Source organism: Passer domesticus, chromosome 2, assembly GCF_036417665.1.
Source record: "Passer domesticus isolate bPasDom1 chromosome 2, bPasDom1.hap1, whole genome shotgun sequence".
Classification (NCBI taxonomy): domain Eukaryota; kingdom Metazoa; phylum Chordata; class Aves; order Passeriformes; family Passeridae; genus Passer; species Passer domesticus.
In genome coordinates this window covers 102485375-102508354 of record NC_087475.1, presented here as the reverse complement: position 1 = coordinate 102508354, position 22980 = coordinate 102485375, and the positions used below count along the sequence as shown (strand labels likewise).

At 41.8% G+C, this 22980-nt stretch overlaps 1 protein-coding gene across 40 annotated transcripts in view; it reads left to right on the top strand.

The window, feature by feature from the left end:
* The window catches only part of ZBTB20 (zinc finger and BTB domain containing 20), a 469842-nt gene that overhangs the window by 261587 nt on the left and 185275 nt on the right, over window positions 1–22980 (top strand). For 25 of the 40 annotated variants that reach the window (XR_010356704.1, XR_010356703.1, XR_010356707.1 and 22 more), the window contains one exon: window positions 22369–22469. The exons of 6 other annotated variants lie outside the window; for them this stretch is intronic. The gene's annotated coding sequence lies outside the window, so the exon portion shown is untranslated. Of the gene's footprint in view, window positions 1–4; window positions 207–1065; window positions 1765–17838; window positions 17874–22363; window positions 22470–22980 lie in introns of those variants that run through there. 9 more of the 40 variants (XR_010356706.1, XM_064410181.1, XM_064410178.1 and 6 more) reach the window with 4 other exon arrangements.

Below are 22980 nucleotides of genomic sequence, written 5' to 3'. Positions count from 1 at the left end.
TGGAAGTTTGATCGTAAGAGGCTCCAGTGATTTTCCTTCCCACCTCTCCCCTCCCTAATTTCTCTGCCTCGGCGCTCGCTCTGGAACAGAGCGAACTCAAAAAGCCCATCGGCGCAGGGCGCGCTTCGCAGCCAAGCCCTGCCACTCTCCAGAGACTGTGAGGTGATTCTCCTTCGTCACTGCTTGGACCAGGAACCACAGCCCTGGTGAGTGGTGAGCTCCCAGAATTTGATGTGTCAAGGCTTCTATTCTCGGGGCCGCTGCGGCGAAGCAGGAAATAAAGGTCTTTTTTTTTTTTTTGTTGGGTTTCTTTTTTTTTCTTGTTGTTGTTTGTTGTGCTTCCCTTTTTTTTTTTTTTTTTTTTTTTTTTTTTTTTTTTTTTTTTTTTTTAACACGAAAACAGAATCGGCGAGAAGCGCAGAAGGAATACGGAGCTTGGGGCGCAGCGGCTGCCGAGCCGAGCCGAGCCGAGCCGAGCCGAGCCGAGCCGAGCCGAGCGCGGGCAGCTCGGCGGGGCTGCGCCGCCCCGGTGTCCCCGCGGCCACCAGCGGGGGACAGGGCGGGCTGCGCGGCCGGGCTGCGGCGGGGGGCGGTCCGGCCGGTCGGGGGGAGTGAGGGGGAATGTTAATCCTTCGCTTGGAGTTTCTGTCTGGCAAGTTTTCATGCCTCTGTGTTCTGAGCATTTACATTATGCTCTGAATACCTGATTGCCCAGCCAAGCAGAAAAGAAACTCTACAGTGGATGCATAGTAAAAGAAAATGCTTCTGTGGAAGCCACCTCTGGGAATAGGAAGAACTAGTTGTTTTATAGGCTGCTGGTCCATTTGAGGGAGCGGGAAAGGTTGGAATTTTTTTTTTCCCTCTTTTTTAACTCTCTCGCTTCCCTTCTGTTCTCTTTGTGTCTGTACGGGGAACTGGGAGTCAGAAAAACAAATGTACTTTGTAGAACTTCATATACAAAATCCTGGATGCCAAAGAACTGAGTGTCTCAGCCAACATCAAGGTACTTGGAATTATTTTCAGCTGTTGGATAGGGAAGATAAAGCTTAGAAAGCTGCAGTGATTTGCTCACGGCTGCACTGGAAAGGCAGAAAAAAAAAAAAAAAAAAAAAGAAAAATTAGTAGGATGAGCACCTCTAGCTCCAGGCCCGGATTGTCTCCTTTTGTCCTCTCCTGCCCTGCTGAACATATCACTTCTGTTAATATTTTTCTGCTGTAGTGCTTAAGAAGGCCTGGGCAATGTGTGGGCTGTTCCATTCATCCCTCATCATCTTCCATATTATCTGACTTGAAGAAATGAATCATTTCTTGACTAACATTTTCTACTTCTAACAAAGTAGACATATAAGAAACAGAGGGTAGCAGTCAAAATATTTGTATTTTGAGTTATTATCCTCTCTTTGAAACATGTCCCTGGCAAAAGACCAATATCTTTAATGGAATCAACATATCTCACACAGGGTATTAACTAGGCAGCATTCTTCTCACCCTTGTCTTGCTTTTGAGTAGCATTTATTCAGCAGGTGTTTCAAGAAGCTTGTCTCTGTGACACCCCAGGGAGCCAGTCCCTCTTTGACTACTGCTGTTCACCTGTGACATACAGAGAACTCCAGACACCTTTTCCCTGGTTTCGTGCCCATTCTAAGTCCTAAGAGCTCTACACAGTAGAGGCTGGTGGTGAGCAGTCCTCCACTGGGGTTGTCAGATGCTTTGACTGACTTCAGAACTGAGCTCAGTGTCAAGTCACATCCAGCCCGTATTAAGGTACTTGCTAATTTTTATAACCAGTAAGTAATGTAAAATTTGGTAGCTTTGCTCCCTGGCAATTTTTTCAAATGTTTTTGTTGGTTTTGATCCATGTGGGGTTGTCAGTCCCTCCCCATGCTTCAGTTTCAGCCTCAAGTTTTACTAAGCCTGAAAACTTCAAGTGGAAGACAGAAAGAACCTCGGAGTTCCATCTGGTTTTGCATTAGAACCGTAAAGAACTGAGAACTCCTCCTTTTTCATGTACAAACTCCCAGGTTGACTGCAGACGATTTTCAGCGCTGCGCAGCAAGGGTTAGCTGTTTCTCTTCATTCCCTGGTGCTGCAGACCTCTCTCTGAACTTAAACTAAATCACCAGCTCTCAACAAAACCCGCAATTAAGTTGGCTGATCCCTGCAGTAAAGAGTATTACATACACATAGAAATAACCTTTACATACATCAAAGCCTCAATCCAAATGGTCCTAGCTTTTTACTAAATTGATGTTAAGATCCCAACTTGGCTGTTGCATCACCTTTCTGCAGTGTACTCAAAGCAGCTGACAGATCAGAACATCCCAAACTTTCAGGCAGTTCACATCACAGATAGAAATATAATAGATTTTTTTCTCTTCTCTGAATGGGCTATACTGAACGCCCACACACACTTTTGGGTCTGATCTTTGAAGCTTATCTCTGATTTACTTTCTCCCTCCAGGCAGGGTAAGTCTGAAAGACATAAGTACTTCTGAAATGGAAAGTTCTCAAAGCACAGTGCTAAATGTCTGAAACTTCAAATTTCTGCCTGTATAACACTTGTTCTCTGGATATACTGAAGTCAAGGGCTGTCACTCTGGCATCTTTCCCTAAGACGGAAAAACAATCTCTTTTTTTAAGAGTCTCTGTGTTACTCCAAACATCTCCATGTTTAAATTATTTCATTAATTTATTTATCCTCCAGATCTCTCTGGTAGCAAAGGAACTTGTCTTTGCTGGTATTTATTTATAGCGATGTGGAAAAATTCATCAGTCTTTCTTATTATGGTATAAGCTGCTTATTGATGGTAGGCCAAGGTTATAATGGTTTGTCTATGGTCTAAAATCATTAGGGTGAAAATCTGCAATTTCAAATCATATTCTAACCGTCTGTTTGAACACTTTAGGATGGCAAGATGATAAATTGTCTCATTAGTAGTGGCTCCTTTATCTACTCTGTAATAGTTTATCATAGTTGCTTTTTTAAAAATGAAAATTAATACTTAAGGTCATTCTTTTACATTTACTGTTTGCTTCTAGCAGTAGCCATTTTAGTTACAGCATCCCTTCCAACTAGTAATCTCAAAGTGCTCTGCACACACTGCCAAGTTAAACTTCTCTCTTTTACCTGCAGATAAAGTTATCTTCCTTTGCCTGATGCAAGCAAGGAGAAAATTGTATTCTTTCCCTCGTGTTCAAACCACCAGTTTATGCTTTTGGGGAAGAGAATATATATTTATATAGTAGAATGAGAATTACTGTTTTCTGCACAATTGTTTGACGTGATATGCTTGTTGTTCTGTGAGTGTTAACTGCATCAGACAAGAACAAAGCACAGAAAAAGATGTAATGATAAAGGTAGGCAGATTCATAGGTACTCGGATGCTTCAGAAGTACAAGAATTTAAGCAGTATCCAGAGACAATTTTTGCAATAAAAGTACATAAAAGCAACTGCCTTGTTTTGAGTACATTTTCCGTTTTAAGGTATTCTCAATTCGTTTTCTGATTTTTTATTGTAAACCTCTCTTTTCCAAGCTGAACAACAGCTTGTTTTCCTGGGTAACAACATTGAAACAGCACTAATTTGCCTTCCCGTAATTCAGAAAAGAAAGTGAAACTTGATTTTGAATTAAGTCATATGATGAGGAAAGTTAGGAAACTAAAAGGGATTGCAAGTTACTGAGGTAAAGAAGCCACTAACCACAGATATCTAATTATCAGATAAAGAAATAACAAGGTTTATGAATTATGAGATGAAGGGGTTTTCTTCCTGTCGTGAGCTGAGAAGGGAAATGCAGGGGTAGCATAATGAGAATGGAGAGAAATGGAAAAGGCTTTAGGAGACTTGAATCTGTATCCCAGCTGCATCATTATTGTCTTTACCTCTGTCTATTTCTCACTTACCCATCTGAAAAGCGGAATTTTTCCCCACCCTCACAGGACTACTGATGAGGTTTAGCCAGGCTCAGGCATGCTTAAAAAATAAAAGTGTCTGTAAATACAGAATGTAGATCCCCCCCATTGCTGTCATGCTTGTTTTTTCATCTTTGCAAGCTTCAGTTCCTGGAACCAAGGCAAGTTACAGAGCTAGCATGGGTCTGTGCTGCTGGCAAAACAAAGCAGGTGCAAATTATGGTGGAAATGAAATAGCTGGTGCTTGGAGGCAGTGGAGTGCCCAGTTCACCTCAGGGTATATGTCTGCGTTCACAAAACATGGCTATCACGCATACCCTGATTCATTAGAAGTGTTATCCAGCAAACAAGAAGCCTAATCATATTTTAGTGGGAACATTCTTATGATAAACCCAGCTTTAGTGAAACTCTGTGTATAGTGCAATTTCTTCTGGCCGTGTATATTACACAGTGAAGAAAAGCTACCCCGCTGCGTATCAGAAGGCTGTAATTTCATTTAGGGGTTCTATTGACATCATAAACTGCAAGAGCAGAGCTCAAGTGGCTATTTAAGTCATAGGAACTTCAGAGGGAAATTACTGCCTGGCAGCAACTGGCCCTCCCCACACGGGCCCCCATGAACGCGCTTCATGTTTTCATCCCTCTGCCTATAAATAATAAATCTCCTCAGTGGCTTCGCGAGAGAGCGTTTCCAAAATACTGGCGTTATCTGCCACCCTCCCTGGCAGCGGCGCGGTCGCGGCAGGCCGGGGGAGGAGAGGGAGCCCCGGCCAAGGTGGGAGATGCCCGCGGATAGCTCCCCCCCTCAGCGAGAGCTGAGCACACCCGTGTCCCCTGCCCAGGCTGCTTGTTGCCGTCGTAGCTGACACAGCTGACCTTTCCCACTCCTGAGCTGTGGATACCCACCCTGGCGCGGGTGAAGATAAGTGCTCTGTGCCACCTGCGATCCACAAGGCTCCATCACATCCCCTGTTTGTTCCCCGCCTCGCTGGAATTACTGCCCGCAGCGCCGCTGCTGGGGGAGCAGAGCAGGAGAGGGGATGGGTGAGAGGAGAGGGCTTGGCACGGCCCCACGTCTGTGCCCGGCAGAGCAGGGCTGACCTTCCCCGTGGTGGGACCTGCTGCACCCGAGTGGGGAAAAAAAAAAAATCCCCCCTTTTTATTTTAGCATTTAAATAACGCACAGGCAGCAGTCACATTGATAAAAGTTCATATATTTCATCCATATGGACTTATTTCAAGAAAAAAGTGAAGTCGGCAACCATTTGCTTTTTATCAGGAAAGCATAGTTAACCATTCATTAGAGCTTTTCAAGAAACCTCAGATTTAAGGCAGGCACTGGGAAAAACTTTCAGTAGGACAGTGGATAAGTTTTGTGTGCCATAGATACCCAGCGTAGGCATTTTAGTTTGTCTGTCTGAAAACCAATGCATCTCAACTTCATGTAAATGTTTCATTTCCCTTATCCTCATCTTTTTTTCTAGATAGTAGTAAAGAACTATTTTTGTACCCAGTGTTTTCAAGACCTTGGGGTACTAGATAGGTGTTAAATGACCAGTGGGAACAGAATTAATATTTACGTGTTTTCTCTGAACTGGTTTGTCCCTTCTTACATTTAATTTAACAGAATCATGGTTTAAAATGTTAAATTTTTAAAAATGTTCAGTTATAATATTAATATCTCCATTCTTTATACAGGAAACTTCATTTTGCTTTTGAACCTAGCTTTTTTCCCTGGAAAAGCAATTAAATCATTACCTGTACTTCTTAAATGTCACCATCTTCTGATTCCTGAGAACATGGTACAGCTTAAGGGAAACAGGAGCTTTGAAATTAAATAAACAAGGTTTATATAGTTATCAGACATGGCAGTCTGCAGTAGCAAGGGAGACTTTCTACTCTGGAGGTAAGCTGTTCACACTTGCATTTCATCTGACTTTGAGCACTAGTGAGTCTGGATAGGCAGTTATCCTGCAGAATATGCTTTCAGTGTTCTCCATGAGTCTGCGAAAGCAGCTTACACGTATGCCCACATTGCAAACAAAAGTGAATTTTGAACTCCACGTTGCTGGCTCTGGGGGTAGGGTTGCAAGTATGAGTAGCATCTGTGCTCTTTCTGCTGCTGTCCTGAGAAGCTCTAGCCAGGTCTTTTTGTGCCATTCCTCACCCCCTTCCCTTTGCTTTAGGGACTTCTGAAACTTGTTATGACTGAAGTTACTACTCTGGCTGTGTGCATGCTCCAAGTAAGAAAAAAAAAAAAAAATGAAGTCCACAAACTGTGGATAACAGCAGATCCCACAGTACAGTGAAATCAAAATAAGATGTTGTATGCCAAGACACAAAGTTCTCATGGTCCTTATCTCTGTATGAAATAACTGGAAGTGGTTACAGTTTCCTTCATTTAGTATAACTGAATGTATTGAGGGCTGAGTATCTTCAGAGAGATATGAACTGCCTGATGGCATGCATCCTAATTTCAGAACGTGATGTCCTGGCATGAAGATAGCGTAGCCTATTGTCCCACTGAGTCTTAAGTGCCTGAAATCTAAAGCTATGTTACTATGTTGGTGTCTGTCCAACAAAGATGTGTGTTCTACTTGCACCATGTGGAAAAATGAATAAAATATCTAAAGTTAAAAAACAATTCATAAACACCATATGCACATACATACTGCATGCACAACTTCTCTGAAAATATTACAATGGGACACCCTTCCAGATTCTGGTTGTAAAAGACTGTAACAATTTCTTCTACAGGTTTTTAGTCAAAAAATACTGCAACAGTCTGTTTTCTTTCAAATCAGCAAAAGTATAGTAGAATAGAAACTGTTCTTTAAAATGAAATATCGATCTGTCTCTCTAACATACAGTTCTTCTAAAATTGCCACCCTCTTAACTTGTAGGTGCCAAAAACTAATTCACACTTGGGGATACTGAGGCAGAAGCTGGTGATGTGACTAATCTAACACCGTGTCCTGATGGAGCCCATCTGGCTCTGAGTTGCCTGCCATAGCTGCTGTGATTAACTCTCCAGAAGGGCTCCTGCAGTGTGTGGTGTGTGAGTGGAGGGCTCTGCAGGTCCCCAGTGATGTTGTGGGTTGAAGCTCACTGTTGGGACCCAGAGCCTTCAGAGCAGCGATACCCTAGAGCAGAGTAGGGGCTGGTCTCAGCTCTGAAGCACCAAACTTATTGTTACATGTATCTTCTGGGAATGGCATAATCGTTTCTGCTGAATGTCTGGCTCAACCAAAAAAAATCCACAAATACAAACAAACAAACAATCAAACAAACAAACAAACAAAAAAAAACCAAAACCAAAAAAACCCCGAAAAAAACCCCAAACAAACAAAAAACCACAGAGAGAGGCTTGAATGCTCTTCTAGTTCCATCTCCTATTTGGTATAGAGCAAGACTATAATTTGTTTTGCTGGCATCCTGCTGCAGTGTCTTTGTAAAACTGGAGAGAAGCTGTGGCACGGGGTTAGAAATGAGATAGATTACATTACTGCAGCAGGGAAAGAGCAGAAAATATCTGACATGCTTTTTCTTCCCAACCATAAGATCTGCATCTGGGTTTTATATTAGATAGGATCGCTGAGGAAAATTGTAGTTGGCAAATCCTACTTTTTAATGACTTAAAATGACCTGTGATGTATTAGGCTCAGCAGTGTCACTCTGTAGCATGACTTCAGTGTGAGATTTCCTGCTTCTACTAGAATGAGGGTTGCTGATGGTACCACTTCATCCCTATTGCTGCTTTCAGTGTGTGGTACCCTGCCAGGCAGCTACAGCTGGTTTTGTTTTAAAAATATTAGTAGTCGGTCTGATATTATGTCAGTGGGGCTTGCTGCTCTGTAAAATGACTGCTCTGTAGAGCAAAGACACAAGTACAAGGGCAAGCGGAGTCATTAGCTGTATTTGGATGTTTTCACATATTTTTGTGAGGAAAAGATGTATACCTGACAGTAGGAAGGCTAATTCTTCTCTGTCAGTCAGTGCAAGGCAGAAGGTTTAGTGAGAAGAGATCAGATGGGCTTGAATGAATTTTGTAATTCTGAACATATCTAGGAAATAGAACTGAATGATGTATAGAGAACTTCTCTGTCAGTGTGGAAAATTAGAGATTTGAACAAGATGAGTTTAATACTGAAATGAAATGAGAAGAAGTTTATGATTAATAGGTCTGGCAGAGACAGCATACTTAAATATAATTTTGGAGACTTAGGAAATGATCCTTGTGTAGATGTGGGTCTGGGGGCTTAAGAGGAGTGGGCCCACGGGGAACCAGAATTGTTTCCTCTCTTTTCAGTGAAAGACCCAAAATTTTGCCATAGCAGGCATAAAATGGAAGAGGCAAATCTTCTATTTCAGAAATTTAGAGCATCTTTTAAAATACTTTACAGGGTTGAAAAGATAAATTAGAATGAATTATGTGTCGAGCTGAAACAGGATTTTGGTTCATCTCATCTTTATTCCTGCTTCTGAAGCAACTGCCATCAGTTGTTTCAGGGCAAGACATTTTCCTTCTGGATACTTTCCTTCCAACTGAGCAGTACTGAATGCTGGACTAGGAGGCTAGGTTTGCTTACCCCTGTGACAATAAACCTGTCTCCTTAAAAATCAGTTTGTTGTAGTCATTCATAAATGGCAAGATATGCAGATAGACAAAATTTGTCTTGTCTTACGTGGCTACAGATGCAGCTTATAATCATTAAAATTACTCATTGGCCTGTGAGGAAAACATAAAGAAAATTATTTTGTGGAAAACTAACAGAAAAGGGTAAGATTCACAGCTTACTCATTATCTTCATTCTAGGCAAACAATTATCTGTTTTATTATATTCTAAGGGACTTCAGAAATTTGGGTTGTATTCTCCCACCAAGACATGGTGAGGTTCTATATCTTTTACCTTGTACACTCTTATCTTGAAATTTTCCTTCAGAGTGAGAATTATTTCTCCTGTGAGCACCTTTATATTTTTTCCCTGTGTAAGAGAAAAACCATGTTCCCATACTGATGTTTTCTGACTTACAATTGTCCATGTAAAGTCAGCAAACACGGAATCATTACTTCTAATGCAGACTTTGCAATAAGCAAGTTTTATTAGAAATGGGGAAAGTGCAACTCTGGTCTTTGCCGGTCTTTCTCCACAGTCTCATCCTAGTGCTCTTCCCTTTAGGTGGCACTCCCACATTAACTTGTGTATGACCCAAACAGCTGTTTGTGATCTATCATCTGTCTCCTGAAATATGATGGAGAGACTTAGAAATTATACTAATTGTGGTGTCCACATCCCCTCTTCATTAAAAGTTGAAAATTGCTGTTCAAATATTTCATAATCAAAAATTAATCCCAGTCTACCTGTTCCAAATCATATATTACACCCTCTGGGAATGAATCCCAAATCCCCATTACAATTTGGATGCTCTCTCCTCTGGGTATTGATTACAAATTCTGGTTATTGTTCACATACTTTGTCATAGAGGGAATTAATCTCAAGTTCCCGTCTACTGTTCTGGGACTGAAAGCTATCTATAATTAAGATTTTTCTATTAAATGGATATTGACAATGAGCTTTTTCGTCTACATTTTTGGGGTTATCTTCTGGCAAGAAAACTATGTCTGAGCTCATGGAGAAATCCTTCATGCTGAGTATTCTGACCACCAATTTTCATACCACTGGGCATGCAGATGTTTTGCAGGAGCCCGTGGTATAACTGGGCTGTTCTCTAATGCTGATGTCGGGTGAGGAGGTGCAAACATTTTCACAAGGGCTCAGCAGAGTGGAGCAAATAAACAGATGAATAAATCCAGAAGAGTTGCGTCAGAAATGTAGAGGAAGATGCCAACAAGCAATTGAGAAGTGCTCTACAATTGCAAACCTTACAAAATCATAACAATCTTAGATATGTAGAAGGGAGGAATAATTTGTTCTCCTTTTCAGCAGTGGATAGAATAAGAATGAAAATACTGTGGTGAAAGGTAGCAGTACAAAAATACCAGAGAGACAATGTATTTTTGATAGGTGAATCTGTGTTCTAACTGATTAGTTTCAGCAACTTGGACTACAAAACTAACTGCTATTATTTCCACATAGATTCAGTTGTTTTCCATAGAATGATGAAAAACACACAGGAAAAAAAGAAAAGAAGTCTTCAGTTCCATGGCTGTGTCTGTCTCTGTTTCTTCATGGGCAGAAAATGGCACCAGAACAGCCCCGTTTTTCAGAGAATCTGGACTCTGGACAGATTTCAGACCCACGGCTGCTGCTAATAGACATGGTGTTTCCAGTGGCAACAGTTGTCTCATGCATTCTTTTACACTTCAGAAAAGATCCCTGTTTCCTTTTTTCCCTCTCTTCTTTAGCAGTGGGCAGCCCTGCAACCTTTTGATCGTACCGACTTTGTACATTACATGACTGAACTCAGCTATGCCAAACATCCTTTTAGAAAGTTTGACATTTGTGCCATTTGAAAAATGGGAGGGAAAGAGAAGGAGAGAGGGGGAAGAATGAATCCTGGCGGCTTCCTCCTGCCCTTTTGATTAAGAGTGCAGTAAGTCAGCAGAAGAGGTGGGACTTTTAACAAGGAGGCGGAGGTGTAAGCTGGTTGTGATCTGTGATGTATGCACAGGCATGCACAAAGAGGAAAGGAAAGAAAAAGACAGAAGACAGACAGTCAGAAATTACTAACAGAAATTAAATAATTGATATAAAGTTTATGGTGACAATCAAAGAAATAAGATGAGACAAAGGAAAACGTCCTTTGGTACTATCCTAAAACTGGTGAGGGAGGTTCCACTTAGGAACTTCCAAGGGCTTAATAATTTTAATTTTGTAACACATTTGTTTCTATTCACTGCTTTGCAACTGCTGTTTTCTGTGCATATTGTATTATGCTTTTTTCTGTTCTATGATAAATTTTGTGCAATCATTAATACTGCCAGTTTTTCTAAATTTTTGCCTACCTCTGCTATCCCCATCTTCTAGATGGTGCAGAGTTTATGGAACTGGAACATCTGTTCATATGTTGGCATGCTAAGGGAACAGGGACGAGGCTTATTATGTATTCTATTGTCTGCAAACGAAGGCAGGGCTTTGCATAAGTTCATAGCAGCTTCATAGCTTGGGCACTTGGGCTTCTCTGTGCGCTTCAGACATCATCCCAACCAACGCTCAACTTCAGTCTTCAGACTGAAGCTCATCTCTGCTGAGGTACATGAAGGCTTTTGTAAAAGGGAAATGCTGAGGGTTTTTACATCTCCCTTAATCGGTGCTGGCCTTTGCTGAAGATGTGATACTGGACAGATTGAAAGCTGGGTTAGTGCTTTGTAGTAGCTCCTCAGCTATTATTTTTTAAAAAGAGAGGGGAAGAAAGGAGAAAAGAAAAGGGCTGTGTGAGGAGAGATAACAGGCCAGAATAGGCAGTAACGTTAGACAAGCTCTTTAAATGTCCTGACGAAAGAGTACCAACTGTTTTAAAGTAAGTTTGCAATGATGTGTAAAATAGTTCTCTGTGTGAAAATCCATATTGATTTTCTTTTGCTTTGTTTGTATAGAAATTTTCTCAGAATAGAAATGCTTTGACATTTTGCCTTCTCCTGTGCTTAATAAGTCATTTGTGTTGTCCCCTCCTACACACACATGTGCTCTGTCTTCTCCCTGGCTGTTGGCAAAGGATGGCTGCTTGCTGCTTCATCCAGATTAATGGAAAATGGTGTTGGAGACCCTGCTACAACTCTGGTGGTCAGGGGATCTGTGGTGGGAGGATATGCTGGGTCCTTGGGTGGTGACAAGAGTGGTTAACACAAATGGCTGATACAGTTAATTGCCAGATGAGCTGGAGATTGCCATTGAAGTCCTTTCAGTTGTTTCCACTTGGCTTCACACACAGAAAGGCAGCTTTGTTTTTTGATTTTTTTTTTTTTTTGGCAAAGGTTGCCACAAATAACCTGACTGGTAAAATGATGTGAAAAAAGCACCTCTTGAACACTGCACATGTTAGTCCCTGTTCTTATGGTAAGATTTTATAGATGCTGTGGTGAGCAAAGCCTCATTTGGTCAGAGAGAGAGGGAACTGAGGAGAACAGTTTTCAGTGAAGAACATTGACTTTTCTGCAACAATAATCATAGCATCATAGAATGGTTTGGGTTTGAAGGGATCTTTAGATCATCTAATTCCAACACTTCTGCCATGGGCAGGCACACCTTCTACTGGACCAGGTTGCCAAAGCCCCATCCAGCCTGGTTTTGAACATTTTCAGGGATGGACTATCCACAACATCTCTGGTCAACCTGTGCCACTGCCTTACCAGCCTCATCATAGAGAATTCTTCCTCATATCCAATTAAAATCTATGTTCTCTCAGTTTAAGGCCATTACTCTTTGCCCTGTTACTTTATGCCCTTATAAAAAGTCCCTCACCATCTTTTTTGTCAGCCCCATTTAGGTACCAGAAGGATGCTCTGAGGTCTCCACAGAGCTTCCTCTTCTGTAGGCTGAATGATCCCAGCTATCTCAGTCTGCCATCACAGAAGTGCTCCAGCCCTCTGAACATCTTCATGGTCCTCCTCTTAACTTGGTCCAGTGGAGTGGAAAACCACAGAGTCTTGCCACTTGGCTTTTCTTAAAGCACTCCCTTTGCTTGTCAGGGTGCTGTCAACTTGCCCAGATTTTCCTGCAGCTGGCCTGGCTGTTGTTGTGGCACCAGCTTCCATTTCCCAGTCACTGGTGTCTTCTGAGGTGTGCTGTGAGCATATCTCTTCTGAGGTGACGCTGTGCTTCTGAGGTGGGAGGAGGCAGCAGCAAGGAGCTGGGAATGTTGGTGCTCACCCCACTTGCTGCCATTGCATTGAAAACAAATCCTACAGGACCGCTATGGGGCAGTGGGGGCAGTAGAGCCTTGCAGGAATTGGTAACTGTGGGAACGAGGGAGAAAATGGCTCGTGGCTTGGTAGAGAGGGGACTCACTGAAGCTGTATTTTTAACATGGTTGGGTATAATGACCCATTTTTACCTCTGCATACATCATCTGCATCATCCCTTCACTTCCTTCCTCTTTAAGTGATGTGTTATGCATAGATTTGTCATTTACACTCCAACTGCATTTTGCATTATTACATTTTAATGATATTTGAAGTTCTTGCATACATATTTGAGTTCCTGATATAAATGAAAAAAGAGAAATAATCAGCATACTTGGTTTATCTGATGGCATAAAAATGTTCTATCATAACTTTGGCAATTTCTTGAGTAAGATCAAGCACAAGATCAAATACTAAGAGAGGATCCAAGTACATCTGTCTATCTCAATGTCTGTAAAGTTAGGGTTGTTCAAAGTCAACAGCACAATTTTGCAGTTTGGCATCATGTGTACCTCAGATCAAAAAATATTTAACCAACTCTCCCCCTTAAGTTTTGTAACTTGTGGTTTAGGTTAAAATGAAACAGAAGTCTGAGTGATCCTTGACTTTCACTATTTTTTTGTAAGTGAACATCTCACTTACAAACAAAGCATATTGGCTTTGTTTGAGGATGCTCTGCGTGATCCAGAGGGTCTAACCTCCTCCATCCCGTATCTCATGCCGACTTACAATCTGTTATAATCTATTAGGAATCTTGAGGCTTGAGGGCAGAATTTTGTGTAGGGATAAAAGATGCTTTCATGTTGGTGCTATGGGATATAATTTTTTTTTATTCTTTCTCTCATTCTCCCTTTCATGAAAATTCATTAATCTGTGACATTTAAAGACTCTGTCTGAGAGGTGTCTGGAGCAGCGGCCGGCTGCATACATCAATAGTTTCTCAGAGTCTGGCACTCTGTCAATATTTGGGGGCCTCAGTAACAGCACTTAAATGCACTGCCTGCCTGCCATCATGCTCTTAGCATGCCCGTAAGAGTCTGAATGAGGGGATATTAGCACGACGAGTCCTTTCACAACTGGCAACACTTTAGAGACAAACTGCTTGGTAGGTATCTCTCCTCTTCCCTCCCCTCCTGTTTTCTGGCATGTCTGCTTTGTTTATCTGATGTGATTTATGTATTTACACACAAATATACATCCTGTGAGGGGGCATCATAAATCCTGAGGCTAGAGGTGGTATTATGGCATTATCTATGTAACAATGGAAATGGGCTGAAGCTGGATTTGGATGCAGAACCAGATTAAGCTTGGGTTGACTTCTGGGCCAGTTGAGTCAGGAACAGAGTTTTGTTTGGATTTCATGGTGCCAAAATCTTTAGAGTTCAGTTCCAAATAATGAGGATCTTGGACTAAAATATTACAGGAAGTGCTACTGTGGCAGTATTTCAACCAGCTCCAAACCAGAAGTGGAAAACAAGCCATTTCAAGACTTGGGTTCTGTTCAAATCAAAACTGTTACAGCAGGTTCAGAATCCAGACCTTCTGTTCCTTTTTTAATCCTATTCCACTGCATAAATTGGATTCACAGCTGAATATTACTCTGGATTATCCATGAAACCTCCCTTTTCAGAGTTAAGAAAACCAGGGAAGCAAAATGCAACATTTTATTTGTTTCTCTGGTGGAATGGGAAGTACAGTAAAATGAATTTGAATTCACAGATGTTTATTGATACCCTCCTTCCCCCTTTTGTTTGGTTGGAACATTATGACTAGAGAGCAATCACTGTATTTTATGATACATGTTTATTTTCTCTTTAGCCGTTGTGCTTTACCTCTTGCTTATTGTGTTGCTGGATATGGCTCTGAAACCAGGTTGTCTAGAGAAGTGAAAAGCCACAGTGTCTGGAAGTTTGCACTGGCTTTTTAGAGCTGACTTGTGGACAGAAATCAGGCCATGAAACTCTGTCTGAATCTTTCTGTTTCTAGGTCTCCTCAGAATACTATTTGTTTTAACCTATTTTATGATATATATTCCAAAAGAAGATTAAGGGATGGAGGCAAAGTAAGCCCCCCCATAATGAACATTTTTCTGACTGAATTTTGGGACCAAATTCTTATACAAATATATCTGAATCAGAAGCTCTCTGAAACCACTTCCTTATCTTTCCTACTTTGCAAGTCCAGTAACACCAGCCAGTGCTCCTTAGATGTGACCTCCAGCACATCCTCCAGTGCTAGCTTGAGTAGACACCTTCTTCATTCTTTTCCAGTAATGTTCAAAAACCTTTTTTTCAACAAACTTCCCCCGGTAGCACCTGCAAAAATTTGGCAGAATAACAAAATAGACAAAATTATTGTGCTAGAGCTACCTTGCAAGAGTAAATTGGCAACGAAAATAGCTGACTACCATTTCTCAATCATTTCTTTGCTTGTTTTAGCACTGTCTCATCTGCTGCCTTTATCTTGATTTTTCCCTTACTCCGACTACAGCTATCTCTGATCTCCATTTTTCTGTTTGTGTCCCAGAGCACCTGCAGTTATAGAGTATTTTGTCACCTGTTGGAAAAAAAGGAAAACCCTGTGAAAGTTTACAAATATCTCTGCAGAGGCAGTGAGTAACAAGGGATGCATTTATCCCTGCTTCAGGCCGAGCAGCAGTGAGAAAATAAACAAGCTGAAGGCTTCTGCGAATGCTGGAGATGCATCTGGCTAGATGGCAGCAATGGCCAATAAGTGCAGTCAATCGACAGGGAGGAGGATTTATTTTTAATGGCAATAATTGCTCCTTTAGCATGGTGGGGCAGGCACATGTATGCTGAGGAGAATGGCAGCCTGCAAGTGCTGCCCTTGGACAGAGCAGGACTGCCTTGGCACGGGCCAGCTCAGGTCGTTCTCTCTCAGCCCCTCGCAGGAGCCGTGGCTGAGGTGCAGCCTTGGGGCTGGGAAATGGCAGTGTGCTTTCCTGGAGTGAGCAGCAGCCCCAGCTATGGAGAAAACTAGCATGAGGTTAAAGCTGCCATGGGACTCCAGGACTCTGGGGGCACCCATGATCAGGCCTCTAGGGCAGGAATTCTTGTCCCATGTGCTTCACAGTTCCTTCCTTCTCAGTGTGCGCTTTGAGCTGCCTTTCACGGTCTCAGCAGAGGAAGGCGCGAGCTCAGCGTAACCCACGCACCTTTTGTACCCAGGGAGTACATCTCAAGGCATAATGGGGCACATTTGAACTCTGTCCCCAGTGTTTCAAAAACGTGACTGACTTTATTGTCAGTGACAGCCATGTATGCTCTGAGAAACCTCCCCACCCCCAGCCCCAAGTTCTCTACGTGGAAGTTGAAGAGTTCATAGTAGCACAGTCCTTTCTGTTTCTGTGGTGTTTATTTTCCAGCGAGCTCCAGTTGTCTTTCAACTAAGTAATCTGGCCTTGTGAGATGCATGGCGTCCTCAAAAGAGAGGCAGGCACTCTCCCTTGCAGTCCCACAGCTGTTTCCACCTCTCTGCAGATATTGAACTTGCATTTCCCATTCCTCCTGGTGACAATTGTGTGCCTAAAGCCCTGCACAGGGAATTTGAGGGTTGCCTGTGAGGCTTTCCACTTTTTCAAGCTCTTTCAATCCAACTAGTCTTCTTTCCCTGGAGGGAAGAGAGGATTTGTCCCCAAACAATGGGGGTACAAAAGTGCTGAGGGGATCTCCGGTTTCAGGCTTCATTCATTAGATGTCCCCGTTGGTTCCTGGTAGCTGTAAACTAGGTGCTTTCTTTGAGTGCTGAAACTGATGAAGCAGGAAAAATCCAGGCTTGCTGTCCGTTCATATTTTACATCTATTAATAAGTAATTAATTTAAAAAGAAGCTGATGTTCCCATGATGGGCTGCTAAATATATGCGAGTGCAACTATTGGCATTAAAAAGAGATTTGACTGCAGTTGAGGAGTTATTTATATTTTAGTAAATCATGTAGGCCCCAATTGAGATGAGCAGTCTCATCATTGTTTTAGGCACTGCACAGACCTGCTGTAGGAGATGCATGAAACCCCAACAAGCTCAGAGACTGCAGAGACAAACTGTAGACAGAGAGACCTCCATAAAGAAACAATAACTCACCTTGGGTGCAGAGATGGTGGCTGAATCAAGAAGGGAATGCAGATCTCCTGCTTCCCTGTTCTTTAATTAAGTCAAGAGCTGGTTGACTCACAATTCAGTCCTTAGATTTAAATCTGGGTAAAACTGTTGAATTTAATTTTTTATTTGCTGAAAGCTGCTCACCTCAGGTATGGGTTAGCCAAAATTATGCAAGGAAAAAAATAAACTAAGAAAATATAAAAAGTTTTGGAAAGCCAGAAGATTTTGTTTTGATATTTCTAAACAAGGTTTCCGGGTTTGTTTTGATATTTCTAAACAAGGTTTCTAGTTTTGTTTTGAGACTTAGTCAATTTTAATCGAAATATATTGAACACAAACAAAAAACCTAACCAATTTCATTAAACACATAGGTGGTTTTTGTTTGTTTTTTTTTTTTCCCTTTCTGTGTTCTCAGTTTGGTCAGCTAGCCAAATAAATCAGTTATTTGCACAACTGTAGTTCTAATTAGAATGTTGGGCCCTGGGGACTTGGGCTATATATTTCAATATAGTACGTATTTATAATAGCAAGTACCCTGCCTGGTACTCCATGTATAATAATAGCAAGCAGTCAAGTGCACTGGGGAGATGGGGGCACTAGGGAAGACCCAGTGCCTTTTAGCTCTTCAGATTTTTACTTTCAGTGGCAGTTATATTTTGGAGGGTGCTGCTTACAAGATAAAATTTGCATTTATTTGAGCAACTCACAAATGGGATTCACTGCAAAGCTATCATTAAAGCAAAATAATGCAGAAGAAGGAACAAAGGATACATTCTCAGCCAAGGCTGACATGTAGACACTTTCAGAGATCCTTGATGCCATAGGAAAAATGGTGTTTTCTCACTCTACCATGGCCTCCCAAAATCCTGAAAACCAAGCAGTTAGGTACAGGGGCTGCTCATAAAGTGCTGTGGCTGTTCAGCTGTATTTTTGTCTATTTGCAGCGTTTCTACCTTGCAAGCAGTGTAGTCATTGCTGTGATCATTCCTGTCTAGAAGCAGTTTCCTCTGTTTCAGTTCAAAGCTGCAGAGCCCATTTTCTGTGAATGGCTTCCAAAGAGGAGGACTCTGGCATCAGGTATTCCTGATGTGCTTTTTGCTTGTGCAAATTTTGCCGCTCTACTGTAGGTAGCTGGTAGGAGCTGAAGGAGTCACTTGAAGTTTGGCTGTATGTTACTCTTCCTTACCTTCTTTTAACTGATCTGGATTAGAGTTTTCTCTATTTGCAGTGTCCATGAGTAGTAAACCCATAAATTTATTCAGCCTTATAACCATGTTAGACAAGCTCTAATAGGAAAGGGCGAGATGTTTTCTTCCCAGCACAGCCAGTGTGGTATTCATCCTGCTTTTTTCTTGCAGTACAGCTTGAGCTCTGGCACCCAGAGCACTCTGCCATTCTGTCTACAGTGCCTCATGCTGTGATTTGGCAGTGCTGATGCTCCCTCCAGGTGATTTCTCTGCATTGTGCAGGACCAATGCTGGTTTTGGTGCTGCTCCAGTCCCAGCTGAAGGGCTCAGGTGTACTTCTCATATGATCTTCATGTAATGAGACAGACTTCTTCCTATGAACCTGTAGTGGGTGGGTGGGGAAGGAATATGCCTTAGAATTGCTAGGCCTTGACTGCCAAGTCAAAATTTACAGAAGTTACAGAATTTTCTGAGTTGGGAGGGGCCCACAAGGATCATCGAGTCCAACTCTTAAATGAATGGACCACACAGGGATTAAACCCACAATCTAGGTAATATTAGCACTATACTCTAACCAGCTGAGCTAATCTCAGGGTCAAGTCTTGAAAATTAGGATCATGCTTTCTAGTGGAGAATTCTTTGGGTTTCACTTGCCCTTGACTGAAGAATTGTCACTGTACAATGCACCAGTCTTGATCTGATAGTTTAGCTGCAGAATGACACCCAACTAGGGAGCCATGGGTAAAATCTAAGAAGTGAGACTTTACGACACCCTCTCTGACTCCCCACAGGAATGCTTTGATGTAGTTAGCTTTATGCAGACTTCTGGAAACTTCTTTTGATGTCTGTGAGGGCCCCATATTACTTAGTCGTTACCTTCAGAAGTCTGGGGCATTACTGGGCAAAACAAGGGTCTGCTCCAAGCTGTCAGATTTCTTTCTCCATTGCCTCTCAGCTGCCCCATTTAATACTATCTGATGGTGAATAACACACTGAAACAGGTTGTCAAGGGAGGTGGTGGGTGCCCCATCCCTGGAAGTATTCAAGGTCAAATTGGACAGAGCTCTGAGCAAGCTGATCTGGTTGAAGAGAGAAGTCCCTGCTCATTGTAGGAGGGTTGGACTAGATGACCTTTAAAGGTCCCTTCCAACTCAGACAATACTATGATTCTGATTCTATGGTAGATACCAGGACATTCAAGATAAGTGAGAATGTGGTAGGAAAAAAAGGTAGATGAGATGAGTGGGGCTGGAGACTTGACATGGGGAGCTGAAAGTCAGCTGCAATATACAGTAGGGTGGGCAGACATTTTTCCTGAGTACATATCATGGAATCATGCAAATAGGATCTGCCTCTACTAGTCTTTCTTTGTTAAGGAATTGTGCTGTTAGATTCCAGTGGTCCTAGCACTCAACCCAAACATTCCCATGAAAAAGAAACACAGGTCCTCCTGATGAAGCTGCCAGTGGCCTGGGGTAGAAAATTGTGGAGAAGTGAAATTTTTATTTCTGGTTGTTGCTGTTCTCTTCGTGCACTTAGTGCTACAGTACCAAGCAAAGGTTTGTCTAGACCAGAGCTCAGGGCTACTTATTTTCCACATAATCCATTTCCTTTTGCCAACAGCAGTGGCTTATGTGGCTAAGTCAGAAGGGAATGCTCCCATCACAGACAGCCTCTTTCCTATGATCTTCATTAAGCTTTGGGCCATTAACTCAAGATGCGTGATTATTTTGTTTGTTCAAACAGCAAGACAAGCAGAGTCTCCTCTGAGTGTTTCTTTCAAGCAAACCAGCATGACTGAAAACTGGGAGCTTGCCAGAAAGCATTACGTGAAATAGTAGTGGCAGGTTCCTCTTAGTGTGGGCGGACACTACTTCAAACGTGCAGTGTCCATATGCCATAGTTGAGTTGGTTTATGGATGGAGAATGAAGGATACTACTCCATCTCCTTCATGCAAACACTGTGTGAGTGCTGTGGAATATAGAATCCTGGGGATGGGAGTATCAGCTGTTGCTGCAGTCCAAACACACAGCATTAGCATGCAGTATGCTATAGACAGTACCGTTTTCCTCCTTTATATTTAGTGTTAGTACACAGAGCCAAATACTAAAAGGGGGGTGGGTGGGTCACATGATGAAATTAATACCATTAATTATTTAGAAACAATCAAAGGAAATACAAGACATCTGGCTTTAAGCCCAAACAACTCATGGCACTGCTGTTGCCTTGTAACCTCATCAGCTCTTAGTCCAGTCATCTCTCTTCTTTCATTATGAACACAGGAGATGCTTCCCCCCTACCCCTCCCCTTCCCCACCCCTCTTTCCTGCCTTATTTCTGGCAGCTTGGAACACAGATCACAAGACTGAACTATATAGTTTACTGATTTTGTGTGTATAAACCCTGATTCTTTCTGTGGTGAAAAGGCATCCCCCCACATCCCCACGCTATACAATAGTGTTTGATTAGCAGTGTGTTGCAGCCATAGGTCACGTTTTTCTCCTCATCTTGATATTGGGTAGTAGCTGCTGTAGGAGGAAAAGGCACTGTTGCTGCTGTAGTGCTAAAAGTCATCAAGCACACGTGTTGCAGTAGGCTGTGCACAACATGCAGTGAGAGACAGTTCCTGCCCTGGAGGCTCTATGTAGGCAAAAAACTGGAGCAGAACAAACATCACAGCAAATGGAGGTGTTGTGCCCATGTTTCTGCAAGAGGACTGTGGCAGACCCAGTCCACTGGCCTTGGCGTTCACCTCCCCCTGGCTGAGGCCAGTGGTTTTATCCTTTGTAGTCATAGCCAGGCGTTTTTCCATCAGACTGATCTTTCAGTGAAATTATTTTTCTTGAAATGAAAATTTTCTTGGGGAATAACTGTTTTACCCGAGAAAAGTCAAATAAATATTTGCCAACTGCTGGTTCTGAAAGGTTCATTACTCTTTTTTTCCCCCTCCTTTTTCCAGGTAGTTGAAGAAAAAATTCTGTTTTGGTTATCTGAGAGGTGTATTTTTGTGGAAAGCCCTTCTTATGAGGAAAAAAGACCCACTTCACTGATCCTTCCCTCATTTTGGGGGGAAGGATTTCCCTCAAGTGATTACATCATCATGATAAGATAGTTCCATTTTCTCTTCAGTTCAGTCTTTCTTAGTATAGATGATTTAATATAGTTTTATTATGATGTTCTCATCTTCCATAAACAAATTAGGACATACAACTTCCTGAAATGGTTTTATTGGGGCAAAGCAAAGTTTTTGCTGGTCATTCTACTTTTCTGTGCATTGGTGAATGTGGGCCCATTTTGATGGCTCAAATGCTGATGTATTGAAGTCATTCTCATTACGTCTTTGTCTGTGGAGAAGCCTTTTCATTTCTTTCTTTTCTTGCTTTAATCTGAAAAGCATAGATTCACTGACTGTTCTCTTAATGGTTGTTGAGAGTTGCTTTGAAGAACTCTTATTTTATGAAAAGGCACTGAGATTTCTGTCACAGTAAGCATCTTCTGACAGTCTTCACCTGCTCTTGACTACTATTTTGAAGATGCACATTCCCAATTATCTGTGAAAAAGCATTGAAATATGCTTTCTTGGTTCTGGGAAGCTTGCTTTAGACTACTGCTCTCTATTATTTGTAGTATTCCATAGCCTACTCTTGTCCTCAGGAAACTATGGCATCAGTTGAACATATTGGGTGTGATTTTTCAAAGTATGCAGTTACGCACATTTGGTTCCTTCTGCATTCAATGTGTGTTAACACTACCTTCAACAAAGACGGAGTTAGGCCTATGCAGAAGGCTTTAAAAACTGAAAATTAAGCCCACCTCTTGCACTCGGGGCTATTTGCAGGCAAGAATATATGTTATGAGTGCTTCTGCTGCTTTTCAGGGTGTTTGTTAAAGGTGCTTAGACTCTTCTCTGAGTAATGGAGTAGTTAGTTTTGATGCTATGATAGATTTGTTTCTTTTATATTGTCCCTTTAAGTTTATCATGTAAAGGTATTTCATCTCCTGGAACTAAATTTAAACAAAAATTCTAATAAACTAAAAAAAAAAACCCAAACAACCAAAAAACAACAAAAAAAAAACCCTACAACATCTTAGACTAAGCTGTTCCAAGGTTTTGTTTATTTGTTTCCTTATACTGAAGCCAGTACTTTTTATTTTGTTTTCCTCAGCTGTAGTCATTAAGTACAGTTTCTTGTTTACATAAAACTTAAAGTTTTATTTTCCTTTTTCTTCTCTCCCTTTTGTTTTCCCCTTCCTGACATCTGCATCACATGTTGATATCAAGAGCAGCAGCGGTTGGCAGTTTTCCTCAACTTTGTGAGAGAGAGAGAGATTGTGTTGGAATGAAACCTTGCTCTGCGTACAGCCTGCTTGAGATGCAGCATTGAAAGGTATAATGTCATTTTCTGTCTTGAAACCAGAGATGAAAACCACAAACAGGTAGAAATCTTGGTGCCAAACCACCTGTTGAGTTGCAGCCGAAAAGCCTTTGCCAATACTTTCCTCACTGTATCCAGCTGGAACATGTTACGTGGCTGACTCCCACAGTATCTGTCTGTACCTGTGAATTTGGTAAAGAGGCTAATTCATTGGAGAAGATTGGGATTGAATGAATGGCAAAGAATCTTCTGCTATTAGTCTTGCTTTTTGCCTGAAGTAGCATATATCGCTCGTGTAGTTCAGTTCAGCATTGAAAATGCCAATCCCAAAGTCACATGCTGTGTATTAGAGAGAAAAATGAGATTTGTTGAAACAGCTTTGTGTGGAGTCCAGATCTGCAATAGCATGATATCCTAGAGGTCAGAATTGAGGTGACTGGATGAAACTGTGAAGACAAAAGTTGTGAAGTACCCTGCAGGCAGCATCAGTACTTCATCTTTTGAGTGTATTACAATTCAGAAA